The 12,584-nt window shown below is 36.2% G+C and overlaps 1 long non-coding RNA gene across 1 annotated transcript in view; it reads left to right on the forward strand.

The window, feature by feature from the left end:
- Positions 1-7,909, forward strand: part of LOC110348478 (uncharacterized) — a 68,640-nt gene extending 60,731 nt beyond the window's left edge. The window contains exons 3-4 of the long non-coding RNA XR_015438971.1: positions 2,766-2,917; positions 3,528-7,909. This is a non-coding gene — a long non-coding RNA (uncharacterized LOC110348478). The remainder of the gene's footprint in view (positions 1-2,765; positions 2,918-3,527) is intronic.
- The last annotated feature ends 4,675 nt before the right edge of the window (positions 7,910-12,584 follow it).

Consider the following 12,584-nt stretch of genomic DNA (forward strand, 5'->3'; position numbering starts at 1 on the left):
ATAGTCAAGTAAACATGCCTTGGGTCCATGGAAATCTAGAGAAGTATTCGTGACTTTACCCAGGACTGAATATTGGGTGCATCGTGTAGCAAATAAAAGGAAAACAATTGGTAAATACAAGGGGCTCACAGAAGGTATTTGTAACAGTAGTATAGAATTTTCAATAAGAACAAAGTCATGCACTAGTAATTCCTCTCTTCCTATAAGTTATTTGGTGAAAAACAATGAAGAAAATGATCAAATAAATGCATAGATGCACATTCTTAAACAGGCAGATTAAAAGTGATGGCGTACAGAAATTATTTCACAAGATCGGGGCAAAGAAGAATAAAGCAGCAGTCAGGGTTGAAATGTATCTAAGGCATGCTGCATGAGTTGGATAGAAAACCTTAAATCACTGGGGTTAGCATATAATATTTGACTTTCACCCTTGGTGGGCACTGGAATAAAAGATCAATGGATATTGGTGTTGGAGAATAAACTATTAGGCCATAGTTAAACAAGAAATAGGATGTGTAGTCTTCGCTGTTGGTAGAACTTGCAGTTTGCTGAAACTGCAAGAAGCCTGACTGGGGACAAGGATGTTGGTGTCCTCTCACTAACCTGCTTCCTCTGCCTCATTCTGCTGCTCAGAGCAGCTTCATGTTGGAAGAGTGACTGTTGCAGGACCCAGCCTCAGCATATTTGCCCTCTGAATGCTGCTTTGCAAGAAAAGCACAGGATGTTAGGAAAGAGAGTTCCTAGGCCTCCTTTCTTCCAGCAATTATGACATGTGAAGTTGAATGAAGTAGCAGTTTTTTTTGGTGAAGTGAAGATAAAAGCGAAAATTACAGCACTGTTGCAGAAACTGGGGCTTGAATTTGTCAGGACAATATTGCACAACTGCTGACTCAGGAGAACCTCAACTAACGCCTCTTTCCACTAAACAGAGAAAGGCAGCATCCAGTTTTCATTTTTAAACCAAAACATGCATTGTAAGAATATTTCATATACTAATCTTCCTTCTCCTCTCTTGTTTTAGGACTTCACATTGCGGTATAATCTGAAAATCACCAAATAGGAAACCAAGAGTCTTCATGTCCTTAAGTCACCAAATTATCTAATCTGTCTGCTTTAGGGTGATATCACTAATGGGATGCTCACTACGATTCTTGGAGAGTTATGATGTGATTTGTATATTAGAAAGATGACTTGTATATTAGAGTGGAAAGTGGATGGGTAGGAGCTACAGGAAGAATAAATGAGATAAATCAAGAAACTGCTGTCAAAATCTAGTAAGAACTGATGGTCTATATAAAGACAAAATTCTTTAGGACATTAAAGTTTGATAGCTAGTAGGACATGATGAAAAGGGTGAAGTAGAAAGAAGAAAGTATTGAGAATAAAAGTGTTTCTGATTTGAGTGGAGGAACCCTTACTGAGACAGGGAACAGGAGAGAGTGACCAAGTAGGAGGAAAAAGATACTAAGCCCATTTTGTGGCATGTTGATTTTGGATATTCAATTTTAGACATGTTAGAGATGTCCAGCAGACAGCAAGATATAGAGTTCTGAAAATAGATAGATGTGAGAGCTCAGTGTTGAATGTAGTTGGTGAGGTTGTGGATCACCCAGGCAGAAAAATTAGAAGTCCAGACGACATATTTTAATTTTAACAAGTTTGACATTTTAAACTACAGTTGATCAAGAAACTATAGATTAAGCCTTTACATTTGTATGTGTAAATCTTCATTTGAAAAGGAAATTATTATTTGCAATCAGCTTTTAATGGACGTTTTCTCACAGTTGTTTGTGCCTTTAGATGCCTCCTTGCCAGAGAAAGGGAGCGAAGATTCCCTAGATTTGTACGTGTGTGCACATGAAATGAGAGGATGTGACTATGCATTTATGTGTGTACATGTACATACATTTTACAAGTAAATGCATATGAAGAAATACTAAAATTTTGTTCTTGAGGGCTAAGAGGAACAATAGTTTTCACAGTATGAGGAAGGAAATGTTTGTTACGTGGGTACAATTACTTGGCTTTTAGTTCTGCTTCTAGACAGTATAAAATCAAAGCCACTCCATATAACAGGGCATGTAATGCTAGTACTTATTATATATATGCATGTGTGCACAAACACATATACATACTTAACACACATTTGTCACACATGCACACACAAAGTTTGAGCTGGTAGAAGGAAAATAAAAATTTAAGAGTATGATGATTATAGTGAAACATTTAAAGAACAATAACAAAAACCTAAAATAAATGGATTGTGGTAAAATGATCAACTTAAAATATAGTTGTTTTTCTTCCATAATAAAATGAATCATCAAAGATTTGATTAATTTTGCATAATAAATTCTACATATCAATTCTTGATGAATTAAGATACCTGGTATTGAAAATGATACTGAAGAAAATCACCTTTTCTTATACTTTATATTTGTATCTTTTACCTAAATATTCTTGATATTTATGCTTATATTTTTATAAAAGTACAGTGTTTCTGTCACTTTTTCCTAACCTCAGACAATTTATTGAACTTTTTGCTCGGAGTTGCCTAACAGTTTTTCAGAATGCTTAAAGAAATGGACTTTGCCAATGCCAGAAAACTGAGCATTTCAAGAACATAGCCAATAAGTAACACTGACTTTTGTTTCCTTCTGAATTTGAGAACTAAAAATTTTAACTTTCTATCTGAAAAGATGTATTGGAGAGAATGGCTTCTGATCTGTGATCAGATAAGTTAACTCTTAATCTTGTACATTAATCAGGGCTGACTGGTTTGTAGCAGAGCCCCTACCTGCATAAGCGAGGGCAGAGAGCAGCACAGAACCCAGGCTTCCAGCTGCCAAGTTGACTCGGACAAAACCAACAGGGGCTGAGTTCAGCAGAATCAGTTTTTTCTCCCAACATTACCCCTCAAGTAAGCAGTTCCGTTTCAGCAGGGAAAGGGAAGGGAGAGGAAGAGAAAACTTGATACTTCTTTCCTGGAGGAGTGAAGCACAAATTTACTTTTCTGTATGAAAATGTGGGCAGGGTAAAATATATTCCTATTTCACGAATAATATACACTTTTATCGCTTTCAATGTATGCAAAATCTCTTGCATTAAGCTTGATGATACAAATCAGAGATATAGTATGGAGAATCAGATAAATTTTGTTCCCATACGGATGTTTATGTTCAGTTTCTTTTTCTTTCCTTTCATTGCTCTAAGGAAGTAATGTTCTGATTTAAGGAAATGAGTGATTCTCATGTAGTTGAAAAAAAACAGAAGCATTTTATGTGTCTATTTATGGTTCTCATTTAAACATTATAATCCCAGTATTTTATTGACCATATTTAATTGATTTCTTTTTCATAGTCCTATATTTCAAGCACTTGTAGAATGTTCTGTTTTTAATCTCTTTGGCCTGCTTCATTGTTTGAAAGTCAGAACAAATGATTTTAATGCATCTTTACAAATTCTTCGTAAAAGTTAGTTGACATCCTGATGGTCTCCACGCTAATAATTTTGTTTTGTTTTGTCTGCAGAGTTGAAAGATGGAGTTGTGTTAAGAGAGAAAGCAGAGTACTATCTGAAACCCGAGAAAAATCAACCAAAACAGTTTGATTAGGAAAATAGTTAACTTTGAAGTAATGGTTAAAACTTTCTGATAAGCAATTGTCATACTTAATTGTATCCACAAATAAGCAATAGGATTTTGTTTACTTTGAATTTTAAACATATATTGTAATTAAGTCAAAAGTAGACATTGCATTGTACAAAATGTTTAACAGTTTATTCTTCTACTAATGTTATTGGATTTAATATTAACATTGTTACTTAGAACTTGAACCGCTATTGAAACCTTTTCTTAAAAAAGAAAACTCCATGAAAAAACTTTCTTTTATGATTGAATTGCACAGTTAACATGAATTTATGATGCTAAAAGGTAATATTGGTATGGATCAGTGCGTTGGCCTTACTAGCATTTCCATGCAAATTCAAAGCTTTCACAAGATTGCTGTAACTTTTTTTATAACTACAATTAATACAGACACTTAGAAGATTAGAGTGATTGGCCACACATCTTCAGATTTTATGAAGGTGGAGATAACATCTTTAGATTTGTTCACCAATGTATCCTTGATACCAAACACAGAGCAGAAGTGTAATACCACTTTGCTGAAAACACTCTCTGTCTCAAGGAAGGTCTTATTGATTAGTAATGGGGTTTGCAATTACTAATCTTTTTAATGGAAATGGAAACATATACATACTTGTATTATGGTCTAATGATGCCAGATTTTTAAGAAACATTTTAAAAGAGTTTTTTTCTCAAATAGAATAATTTGCTGTTAACATATGAACTGGTGTTTTACACGGTTTTCTGTTATTATTTTAAATAAATTAAGGAACTTGCTCTAAGCATGGGACAAGTGAACTGTTGACCCACTGTTGTGGGAAATACAGGCATTTTCATGTGTAATTTATCTAGATTGGCAGTGAGCAATAAGAGAAAAAAAACACAAAAGGTGACGCTGGCTTCTCTAGGCTCTGTGTTTAGGAAAGGATAAAATGATTATTTAATACAAATTGGGGATTTCTTACCTTTCAAAATAGAAAAGATGTTGGAAGTATAATCACAATAAGCCTGAGATAATTTGCAATTGAAGCAATCAGGAAATGGTACAAATTATGCAGCAAAATTGTGACAAATGAATCTCACATCTCAGTTTATTTGCTTTTGGCCCATGAAAGTTTATGAATTGACTTAGTCACTCTGTATGTTAGTTACATTTTTAAATTGAGAATGACAATGCCTATTTCATAATAATTATTGTGAGGAGTAAGAAAATTTAAATAAGGACCTAGGATAATACCTAGCACCCACAGATATCAACACCCCATTTTGTTTCCTCAGAAATGTAAGGAAATCTTGAGGGAAAGACTCCTCTCTACAAAAGCACTAGAAGTGACATAGCTAAATATTGTGGGGTGCACCTGTAATCCAAACTCCTGGGTAGACTGAGGTAGAAGCCTGATCACAAGTTCAAGGCAAACACGGATAACACGGAGAAATCCATTTTGGGTAGATAGATAAGTAGATAGATATGGATGATAGATAGATGATAGATAGATAGATATAGATAGATAGATCCATAAAGCTAGCACTCATGTACTGGGTTGTGTTCTGAGCAAGTGAGAGATTCAGATCATCCATGGACCCAGGTCTAATTACATCTTCCCCAGTTTCACAATGACTGGTACAGGTCAGGTAAGGAAACAACAGCAAAACAACAACAAAACAGCACTGAAGGTCTCTGCCAAGTGAGGAAGTATTGACAAATGGGAGAAACAAGTGCCGCTGGGTGCCGTCATTTCACCTCGAGTGAGTGGGATGTCTGCATCTGCTTTCCTACTTCTTAGAGACAGCAATATTCAAAGCTTTGTGTAGATACTCTTTTCTTGAATAAAATGCACTATCTCAGAGACAGCAGCATGAGAGAGAACCTCTGGAAAATGGGAATGGGAGCTCTTCAATCCAGCACAGAGGTGGAAGTCAACAAGGCTCACAAAAAGGACTACAAGAAGAAACACACATAGAAGCGCCTCAGTGCTCTCCGGCCATGGGAAAGAATCCCACTGAAGTGGAGCCTTGCACTGGTCTGCAGGGATTTCCGCAACGTGTGGTCCACGGACTGCAGCAGCAGCAGCATGAGAGCTTGGTAGATTTCCTGGGCGAAGGAGTGGGGTTCTTGTTCCTAATACTTCTCCAGATGACTAGCTTGTATACTACCCAACTATACGCACTGAGCTCCAAAGTAGTTTTCTGAGCCCTGAGGTCCCCCATCCCTATTATTTTGAAGGAAGCAGACAATTTCTTGATGAGTGGAGTTTCAGCATGAAAGAGGAAGAATGTTTCTCACCTTTTTTTCTTTAGGCCACAGTATTCATACAGTATAATTGTAAGCAATTGACAATTGAGTGAGAGAGATTTTCTTTTCAGCACTTGAACACTGAAAGCCTCATCGTACAGTTTCATCTTCCGAGAGTGGCATCTTGTGCAGCTAGAGAGAAGGGCTTAGGGAGAACGAAGCCATCTCCCAATGTAGTTCTGTATCATGAACTAAGGCTTACACTACCCTAGGATTAAATCCTACGGTCTTGGGATCTAATATGCAGTTAACTGACTACAGTTATTGTACTTTTGAAATTTACTGAGAGTAAATCTTAAGTGTTCATATCACAAAAAGAAATATAGGTAACTATGTGAGGTGATAGATATATTAATTAACTTGGTTATAGAAAACATCTCACAATTTATGTGTCTATCAAGACACTGTGTTGTGTACCATTATTGTATGTAATTTTGAAACATCAATTATATATAAATAAAATGAAATATTTTTATTAAAAAATAAACTAGATTTAAAGGCAGAGCTGTTGAAATTGATGTGAGCTACAGCTTCTTGCCTTTCCATTTCCCACAAGAAGGTATCTTCCTTGTATAATTGATGAGTAGGCTTAATGACTTCTATTTTTTATCTGTTGGTTTAGCTGTTACTATTTTACCAATTCCCAGACCCAGTCTCATGCCATTGGTGATGCCATGCAGCAGCTGTCTTGAAGCTAAGACTGTCTCCTGACTTTACCAGCAACTGAGGTCACCATCTAAAAGTAGTTCAAAGGGATTCTCCTCTCTTCAATGTCTGATGTTTTCTCCACCTGTTATAAGCTTAAGGCAGTTCCCTACTTCAATTGCTAATATAACTCTTATGCATTTATTTCTATGAGTTATTTCTTCTTCCTTAAATGAATAGTGTCATTATTATGTCTGTTTATCATTCATTGAATTTAAACTCTCTAAACTTTCTAGGATTACATCTGTTTTCCTAATTTGCATATGATTTTCATCTAATGATTTAACCAGTGAGCTGCTTTCTCCTTGTGAAGACCCAGCACTGGACACATCCTGTTGAGTAGCATTAGCTCCGTCTCCATCTGTCTATTTCAGCCTGTAAGTAGATTCTGCATTGTCGGTGTGTGAAGATTTCCAAGTTTGATCTCTTATGAGGAAAAGGGTTAAATAGACAAAAAGAGTTGGGAACAATAAGGACACTTAAAGAATAAACAAATAGCACCTTTGATATGGCAGCAAACACTAAGGCAAGGCCCTGATCTAGTGTTCATGATTTTTATATCAGTGATGACATTCTGAGGGCTGAAATCAAAGATGTGGCTATGATCATAGCTATGATGGAGACTTCCAAAAGAGTGGCTGACTTTCAGTGAGTTCCTTGTAGCGTCCATGGAAGATACCGCTGAAAGAGAAACATTTAAGGGGCTTGATGGTTCATTCAGAGGATGTAATTTTTATTAAAAATTTATATATCTGTATTTGTAGTTTTGTGTGTCTAATATTAATAATTTCTTCTTAATATTAAGTGCAATTCAATATTAAAGGATCCATCATACTAGCCATTAATTTTGTTTGCCTTTGTATTTCTCCAAGTCTTCCACAGTTTCATTATTTGACTCACATTTGAACCAGTTTGTAAAAGAAATCAATAAGAAATTCCATAGGTAGAGAAAAAGTGAGCTCATTGTTCCATTCTAACCTGAACATATTTGTAATTTATAACATTTTGGACTGGGGAGAAATGAATTAGGCTTCGATCAGAATAGTGTTGCCTCTAACTTTGGCTAAGTACAAATTATGAGTGCCTTTGTCAAAAGACAGACAAGTAAGTTAGGGAATGAAAGTTGAAATGACCAAATGGAAAACTCAGTAAGTAATGAATCAGCAAGCAACATTCTCAAAAAACTGTTCCTTTGCCCATGCAGACTGAAGATTTTGATGCAGTCACCTACCTGGAAGAGGGCTTCCAACCGTACTACACGTATGCTCTTCTTGGAGACAGATAATAACCCAAACTCCTGAATTTACTGTAAAAAAATCTCCTTATATAAATAGGCTGTCCATATTCTTCTCCATCCTGTTCACTCATTCCAGTTTTTGCAGAGTTCGCTTCCTTGCAGTTTCTCTGCCTGAAGCCTAAAGCTTTTTTGGGCCATTGCCATAGGGACCTCTCTGTGGGTTTTTCCCAAGGAGACTGATTCGTGAGATCCCACCTGGGAGTGGGAGTAGAGCATGTTAGAATTCTCTAAGCTCTGGATTTGAGAATCTTATTGAAGATCATCCTTTGCCACCAAATGGGGTTTCTTTCTGCCAGCCCTTAAACAAGGAATTGTAAACACTCCTGTCCTGTAATAAATCTCCCTGTATCACTTGCCTTCATGTCCTAAAATGAAAAGAAGGACATGCATGCATCACTTACTAAATTTAAAGTCAAAAGTTTGCTAAGCCTTTATTTTCTGAGATGATATCCCCCTGGTACTTCCAACTCATAACATCTGAAAAAGTACTCCAACCCCCGGTCCACTCCTGCACTACTTAACTTTTGCCAACAACCCAGCCAGTGTCATCCATTGCAACAGCCTCGGAGACCATCCTCATGCCAGTGAGTCCCAGAGCTCTCCACTTAAGCCCCACAGCTAGCTCACTGGCTTTAGGCAGTCTTTTTTTTCTTTTTTTTTTTTTTGTACCGGGAATCGAACTCAAGACCTTGCCCTTGCAAGGCAGACACGGTGCCACTGAGCTAAATCCCAGGCCCCTAGGCAGTCTTACATTACAAGTCCTTCTGCAGCATTTACCGAGCTGTCCTGTAATTATCTGAGTCTAAAGGGCTCCAAACTGAGTCCCTCACCAACCTCCTTCCATCTGCACCAAATCAATCTGTCCTGCTCCTCCTCTTCCCATCATTAAATAGCAACACCATTCCCTCTGGCTGAGATCAGAACGATGAGACCGATTCTTCAGTCTTTTCTTCCTCACTATTTACAAAGTAGCAAATTCTGGCCATTTGACTTCATAATACCTTAAGTGTAAGTATGAACATTGTATATCTGTAGCACAGATAACATATACTGCATAATCATAAAATTAACACTGATGAATTAATCACTGAAATGAAATCAAAGTCATTGTTTTTTGTTAATTTCACTTGGTGCTTATCTACACAACATGCTAATGTTTCCTTTCTCCTCCTGAGCTAATTACTATTCTAAATGTTGTGTTAATCATTGTCTTGTTCTTCGTCATGTCTATGCCCTAACTGTATGTTTAGATTCTCCTGCCCTTGAACTCTATAAAAATCGTATTCTAATGCTCAGTTACTTTCCAGTGTGGAGACACAATACGACACCCACAATTTAAACAGGAAAGTTATAGTTGGACTCACAGTTTGTAGAGGTTCAGTTGATGGTCAGCTGGGTCCGCAGTGGGCAACCATGGTAGAGGGCATGGCAGAGAAGTAGCTGAGAAAATGTGCAGAGAAAATTGGAAGGAAAGAGCAGGGAAGAGATAAACCCTTCGAAGTGCGGCCTCAGTGACTTGACTCTTCCCAGCAGATCCCATCTCCTCACAGTGAGTCAACTGTACACGTAAACTCATCTGCAGACTAATCCACTGATGATTCTCACACCCGTGATCCCATCACCTCCCCAAAGCCACACCTACGAGCACATGAGGCTTTGGGGTGACATGTAAATATGAACCATAACACAGATAAACTTTAACAACCACCTTTTTTCACACAGCATTGTGACGCACTACTTGTCAATATTGCTGCATTTAGAGTTAACTTGAAATTTGTGTATTAAAACATTTTATGAGTATGTAACTATTTTTAAATGTCTCTAACAATGGCTAGTGATTTTAAATTTTCTTTTATTATTACAAAGCTTCTGTGCAATTCAATCAATCCACTTGACCAGGAGACTTATTAAAGTCTATTGCCTAGAAGCAGAATTTCTAGATCGTTAAACATGCATACTTCTAGCTTTGCTACTTAATGCCAAATGAATTTACAGTGTACAATTAAAAACTTTAAACTCCATCTTACAGTGTTTATGAGCTTTGATTACTCCAAATCCTGGCCAACACTTTAAAGGCATTTATTTTTGACATACTTTAAGACATTTATTTTTGTCATCATGAGTATAAAATAGAATTTTGATGCAGTTTCATTTTAATTTTTCAGAAATTTAATGTAAGTGAATGTAATTTTTATACATTTTTGGCCATCTGTTTTCTCTTCTGAGAAATATATGTGCTTGTGTGTTTGTCCATTTTTCTATTAGTTTGTTTCATATTTCTTAGCAACTTTCAGAAGTTATTTATATGTGTGTAATGACATTTTTCAGCAATAGGTGTGCAAATTTTATTCAAATTGTTGATCTTTTTATATTATTTGTAATTTTTTAACTAATAAAAAAGTTTTTTCTTTTTATTATTGTAATTTCTAAATTTTAAGGTAAATCAGGTGAGATTCAGTAGCTTTGTGTCTTATTTAAGAAACTGTTTCACTCCCCACAAGTCATAAACTAAACATATTCTAGAATTTCTTGATAAATCTCAGCATTTACAATTTTGACACAACTGAACTTGATTGTTGTATATGATGTGATGCAAGCAACAAATTCTTATCTTAAATAACTGGAAAGTATTTGTTACTAATGATTGTGCAATGTGTCCATTTCCCCATTTCATGTTTCTATATATGGATGGGGCCATCTCTTCACTCTCTTATGCTGATGTATTGTAATTCTAATCTTAATATCATATGCTTACTATAACTTATCATAAAGATAAGATCTAGTAGAGCAATTCCTCCAACCTTGCTCAGATTTATGAATTCTTTGGCTATAATTTTTTCCTTCCTTTCCCATCTAAATTTCAGAAACACCGTTTCCTACAAAAAATCCTGTTGAGGTCATGATTAAATTTTCATTGAACATATAAATCTATTTGCACAGTGTTGACAACTTTGCCATATTGAATTGCCATGTTTTTGAGCATGGTATGCTTTTATTTTCATATGACAACTTATCAAACTCATTAATTCTAATAATTGGTCTTTTGAAATTTCACATATTCTAATTATATCATCTGGTAACCTTGATAATTTGCTTTTGTTTCTTGCAATCTTGAAACTTTTATTTGTCTTGCTTTACAGAGAGCTCTAGGACACCTAGTATAAGGTAAATGGGAACAGTGATTGCTTACTAGTACTTTGCAATATTTCTTCCTGGGACTCAAATTTTGTTTTTTTATTTTTCTTTTCCCTTAAATTCTTTTATTGCTACATTTTAGGTACACAATATGTTTACATTTATCATTGGGTACTTGTACCTGAACATGATGTATCTTGGTTCTTATTTTTTCCCCATTTCCTGTGCGCCCTTCACCACCTCCACCCTTCCCTATTTACATAGATTTTGTTTCCATTTTTTCCTTTTCTCATAATTTTTCCTTTCCCTTCTTTCCTTTCCACTTCCCCTCCCATCACCCCTACACTGTTGGAGCTTTTCCTATTTCAAATTATCAATTATTCATTTTAATCATTTAATCCTTATTTACACTTTCAGTTTCTCACACTAGAGAAATTATTCGGTATTATACATGTGAGCCCTATTTATTTCACTTAAGAGTATGGCCTCAATATGCATCCATTTAGCTATAAATGTCTCTAGTTTCTCATTCTTTATGGCTGAGTAGTACTCCATTTTATTAAAAAAACACATCTTCTACATCCAGTCTCCACTTAATGGGTACTTGGGCTGTTTCCAAGCTTTAGCTATTACAAACTATGCCGCTAAGAACATGGGTGCACATATATCGCTGTGGTATGACTCTTTTAATTCTTTGGGGAAGATACCCAGCAGGGGGATAGCTGGGTCAAATGGGACCTCTAGCCCTAGTTCTTTGAGGTATGTCCATACTGATTTCCACAGTGGTTGCACCAGTCTGCACTCCCACAAACAATGGAGAAGGGTTCCTTTCTCCCCACACCCACACCAGCATTTGTTATTGGATGATTTCTTGACAGCAGCCACTTTCTAGGGTGAGGTGGAATCTCAGTGTTGTTTTCATCTGCATCTCTCGAATGACTAGTGATGTTGAACATTTTTTCATTTATTTATTTGCTGCTTTTACTTCTTTGTCTGAGAAATGTCTGTTCATTTCAGATGCCCATTTTTGAATTGGGTCTTTGAATTTGGGGCGTCCGATTTTTTTTCAGTTCTTGATATATTCCAGATAGTAGCCCTTTGTCTGAGGTACAGCTGCTAAAAATTTTTTCCCAGATCATAGGCTGTCTCTTAGCTCTGTTGGTGGTTTCTCTTGCAGTGCAGAATGTTTTTAAAAAGATGAGGTCCCAGTTGTTGATTCTTTGTGCTAGTTCTCATGCTACTGAGGTTTGGTTCATAAAGTATTTTCCTCTCTTCAAGAGTTCTACCTACCTTATCTTCTAGCATGTTTAGTGTTTCTGTCTTAATATTTAGATCTTTAATCCAGTTCAATGTTAGTTTAGTGCATGGTGATTGGTATGGGTCTAGTTTTAATCTTTGGCACGTTGAAATCCAGGTTTTCTAACACATTTATTAAATAAGCTATCTTTCCTCAATTGAGGGTATTTGGCTCCTTTGTCAAAGATGAGGTGGCTGAGAATGTCTGAAGTTGTTTCTGCATCTTCTAATCTATC

This window comes from Heterocephalus glaber, unplaced genomic scaffold, assembly GCF_053883595.1.
Source record: "Heterocephalus glaber isolate CG9 unplaced genomic scaffold, H.glaber_assembly_v1.0 deba00001465, whole genome shotgun sequence".
Taxonomy (NCBI): Eukaryota; Metazoa; Chordata; class Mammalia; order Rodentia; family Bathyergidae; genus Heterocephalus; species Heterocephalus glaber.